The 4,855-nt window shown below is 48.0% G+C and overlaps 1 pseudogene; it reads left to right on the top strand.

The window, feature by feature from the left end:
- The first annotated feature begins 3,384 nt into the window (after window positions 1-3,384).
- On the top strand, window positions 3,385-3,803 carry LOC114614776 (annotated as a pseudogene).
- The last annotated feature ends 1,052 nt before the right edge of the window (window positions 3,804-4,855 follow it).

The raw sequence follows: 4,855 nt of genomic DNA on the forward strand, positions 1-4,855 counted from the left end.
CACCTCAATCCATCTGTTCTCCTCCCATGAAACATCACAGAAAAACTACCCTCGCTGAGCCAGCAAGGTGACTCAGCGGGTAAATGCACTTCCAACATACACCTGAAAACCGGCCAGTTGAATCCTCAGTTCCCATGTAAGAGTGAAAGGAGAGGGCCTGACTCTACAAAGTCATTCCCTGCCCTCCACATGAGTGCTGTGGCACATGTGACCCTACACACACACACACACACACTAGATGATGATGATGATGATGATGATATAACAAATTGTTTTTGTTTAAACTGATGCTGCAGAGGACTGGAGTTGGGTTTCCAGCACCCATGTCAAGTGGCTCACTATTGCCTGTAACTCCAGCTCCAGGAAATCTAATGCCCTCTTCTGGCCTCCATGGGCATCTGCAAACATGTGAATATACACAAATAAAAGTAAAAATAAATCTTTTTAAAAATCATTTAAATTTTTTAAAGGCTCTTCTAGCAGGTCTGCAAAGGCAGCTCAGTAGTTCAGAGTACTCGTTCTTGCAGAGGACCGGGGTTCGATTCCCAGCACCCACATCTGTTCCCAACTATCTGTAACACCAGTTCCAGAGAATCTGATGCCTTCTTTTGACCTCTTCAGGTATCAGGCATACACATGATGCACATACATACACACAGGTAAAACACTCATACACATAAAAAATGAAATAATAATTTTTAGAAAGCTTGCACACATCAAATGGTCATTCAGAACCTTGATCATTAGCCTGTAGGTTTAAATGATCCAAATCCCACAGGTCTATATGGAGGATTCATTTAAGCAGCTGTGCATGCTATTGAAGCCCTACTGTGTGCCCATGTCATTTTAAACAGTCATGCTACAACAATGAAACAATAAAATCCCTGCCCCATTCACTCTTGCTGGACACTCAACATTTTTACATTAAATTTACTCAAGCAAAACTAATGGGGCACCTCTCCCTAAGAAATCTGTCAAACACAGCTTCTGCTGCCTTCACAAAGACAAGCTCCAACAGGCAAAGCAGCCGAATCAGGAAAAATGGAACCCAGGAAGGCCTTCTCCAGGAAGAATTATTTTCAGCTCAATAAGGCATAAGGTTACAGCTCTATGAGATTTAAATATTAAGAGCTTCATCATGACTATTCTGTAACTTTGAGCCACACGGTGGTAATGCAGTTACCCAAGGGTGACTGACCAAGGCAGGAGGTGAGGCTGGCTGGACTCAGAAGCCAGGTCCTGCTGTGCAGAGAACCTGGGTACCACTGGCAAACTTCAGTCAAATGAAGATGTCTGGAGGGGGAGGCATGTGGGATGGGGTCTCTTTGTACCAGACACTCTGCTGGGGACATAGCCAGCAAAAGTCTGAGTTCTGAGTCGGCACTGTAGGCAACCACCATCCCCTACCCCAGGATGTTAAGGGTCAAGCGAGCATCTCTGCTTTACCTAGAGGAGGCCTGAAAAGTCCTGATTGCTCAGCACAGTAACTGGTCAGAGTCTCCCCAGGCCCACTGCAGTCAATGAGCTGGCTGCTGAGAGTTAACGCTGCCTTAGTAGGCTTCATTCCCATAGCACACCTCCTCCTTGGGAGATCTGCCTGGCCGGGTTGACCAGCCTTCCTCTCCCCAGTGCTGTCAAAACAGTGCCCAGTGGCCAGTGTTTCTCAGCACTCACCCAACCCCTGCCCTTTCCTGTCTGGCCCCCACTCCCTGATGTACATATCTAACCTCTGTGACACCTCTCTAGATCTAGGTCGAGTGAGTACTGACTTGCTCTGATTCTCCCTGCACTGAAATGCCAAAGTCAAAAGACATGTTTGCATGTTTCCTATTGGTCATCTAGACATTGATTCCTAAGGATGCAATAGTTGTGGAAATTTGCCAGGCCCTGATTCAAGCCAAGTATGGGTGTCGAAGGTAAGATATGGAAGTGACATTTACTTCCCTGAGACCACAACACTAAGAGGTAAATACTATTTAAGCAAATGTTTGCGAACAGAAAGTCTATGGCTAATGAATTCGTTTTGAAGTTGTTATCAATTCTTTGTGAATCTCACACCATGCACCCCGGTCCCACTAGTCTCTCTGTCCTGTCATAGTCATCCTCCACTCTTGCAACCTTCCTCTTGAAAGGTAAAAAAAAAAAAAAAAAAAAAAAAAAAATTAATTTAAAAAAGAAAATTTCACTGTGGAAGCTGCAGTGTGTCACTGTGTGTCACGCAGCGTACCCATTTTGCCCAAAGACTTTTACTTGCAAATGTTCATTGCAATGAGTCATTGATCTGGTTCAAGACCTCTGGCTTCTGCTCCTCTGTCAATACTAGCTCCTCACTAGAATTCCTCTACGGTGTCCTGCTGTTGTCCTGTGTCATGAAGGTCCTTTACTTTGGTTCTATAGGACTGGACCCTTCACAGGCTCCATCAGTTCATAGATTGGGTAGATGCTGGGGTGGACCAACTCAAAGCCCTGGATCTGAGTTGGTCAGCCCACCAGCTCTCCCACAACCATGCCATCAAGACCAGTTCTCCAGAACTGCCCCAGAAAGGGGTGGAGCCCACTCTCCTGAATGCTGCAGTTGGCAGGGGGTGAGCCCTCACCACTTCATGGCCCTCTGGGGGTGGGACCAACCCTCCCATGCTCACACCCTCAGGCTGGCTCACCTATGCTCCCTGCCACCAGGGCTAGCTCTACTATGCTTCCCATCAGGGTGAAGGGCCCACTCTCCCCTAAGTGCTAAAGCCAGCAAGGGGTGGAACCAGCTCTCACTCTCTCTGCTGCAGGGTCATGCAGTCCTCAGAGGCGGCACAGGCCAGGACCTCACCATGGTCTCAGGTAGCAGCACAGGCCACTCACATCGGGCTGTTCCTCACTACCCTGGAGTCTCCAGTTCTACCTCTCTTCACTGTTCACATTCCATTCAACTTCTTTTTCTCTGTCTTCTCTCCATCAGCTTATCTTAGAGGTACCCAGGCCTCACCTCACCATGGTGTGGTGGCCACAGGGGTGGCTAATGGATTCTAAGGAACTTTCTTGAGTCACATAACTTACCCAAAGCCTAGACAAGATGTCCTGTGCTGGTTTGAATAAAAATGCCCCCCATAAACTCAGGAAGTGGCATTATTAGAGGTGTGGCCTGTTGGAGGAAATGTGTCACAGGGGAGTGGGCTTTGAGGTTTCAGCAGCTCAAGCCAGGCCCAGTGACACTCTCTCTTCCTGCTGCCTGCCGATTCTGATGTAGAACTCTCAGCTACCTCTCCAGCACCATGTCTGCCTGCATGCTGCCATGCTTCCTGCCATGATGATAATGGACTAAACCTCTGAATATAAGCCAGCCCCAATTAAATATTTTTTTATAAGAGTTGCCTTTTACCAAGACCCGCCAACATGGGCTGCATTTGCACCAATACCATAAAGAAGGCAGCCGGGGTCATCATCGAGAAGTACTATATGTGCCTGGGTAATGACTTCCACACCAACAAGTGCATGTGAGAAGATCACCATTATCCCCAGCAAGAAACTTCAAAACTAGATAGCTGACTATGTCACGAACCTGATGAAGTGAATTCAGAGAGGTCCTGTAAGAGGTATCTCTATCAAATTGGAGGAAAGAGAGGGAGGGGAGAGATAATTATGTTCCTGAGGTCTCAACCCTAGATCAGGAGATCACTGAGGTAGATCCTGACACCAGGGAAATACTGAAGCTTCTGGACTTTGGCAGTCTCTCTAGCCTTCAGTTCTCTCAGCCCACCATTGGGATGAATTTCAAAACACCACATGGAGCAGTTCAATCTGTTATGCCATAATTTCAATAAACCTGAAAACAAACAACAACGACAAAAAGAGTCGCTGTGATCATGGCATCTCTTCACAGCAATAGAACACTGACATGCCCTGATTCTAAACTCACACGCCCTGTTACTTTTCTTTAGAAAGTAACAATACTATACCCATCCAAGAGAAGCCAACTTTTAGCCACAATGTGCCTGGCCTCCTGACCACAGATGGGCTTAAGGAGCTCGGAGAACTGGAGCATCTCCTAAAACTTATCTCAAACATACCCTCTCACTTCCTTCCTAGCACCCCAAAGCCCTTCAAAGTAACGAGACCACAGAGAAGTGCAGCAGTTGAGCCAGCTTGGCTTGAGTGGAATGAAAATGGCTCGCATGTTCCTTGCAAGCTGGGAAGATCAGCCCAGCCGGCTGAGCTCTGGGGCAGCCGGCCCTCAGTGGCCTTTCTTTCCTCCTGCGTGGGAATAGGGGAAGCCATAGTAGCTAAGCCTGCCAACAAAAACATATTCAGCCTCACAGCCTGGTGTCTTAAATGTCAGCCCTCCTGGTCCAGTTTGCATTTTAACCATCAGCTTCACCTCACCACCACCAGGAGAAGGAGACGTGCTTGAGAGAGAAGCCAGGTCTTTATTTCAGCCAGAGTTGGTTTTTGGTTCCCTGCGTGTTTTTTTTTTTTAATTTATACTTTCCCACCAAAGCTGTTCCTTACTGCTTTTCTATCACAGTGGTGAGGGCTGCTGCCTTGCAGGGCCCCCTGCCTGGGTCTTTTCTGGCAAGACAGCTTAGCCTCAGCTGGGGCTCCTCATTAGGCAAGGACTGCAGACAATGGGCTTCCTAAGTCCTCCTCCAGTCCCACTACCCAGTCTAGGAGGGGGGTCTCTGCTGCCCTTTCTGCTGCCTCCCCATGGCACCACCCTTCAACACTCCAAGAGAGCCCCACACCTCCCCAAGCCTGCAGGGTATCTCTATGTCTCTGATCCACTTTTGCATCCCAGTCAGCTGCCAAGCCTTTGATCATCCTGTCTGCCACTGACCCACTCTGCTGCCCATGTGACCACCGTGATGTC

Source organism: Grammomys surdaster, unplaced genomic scaffold, assembly GCF_004785775.1.
Source record: "Grammomys surdaster isolate TR1022 unplaced genomic scaffold, NIH_TR_1.0 130, whole genome shotgun sequence".
Lineage (NCBI taxonomy): Eukaryota > Metazoa > Chordata > Mammalia > Rodentia > Muridae > Grammomys > Grammomys surdaster.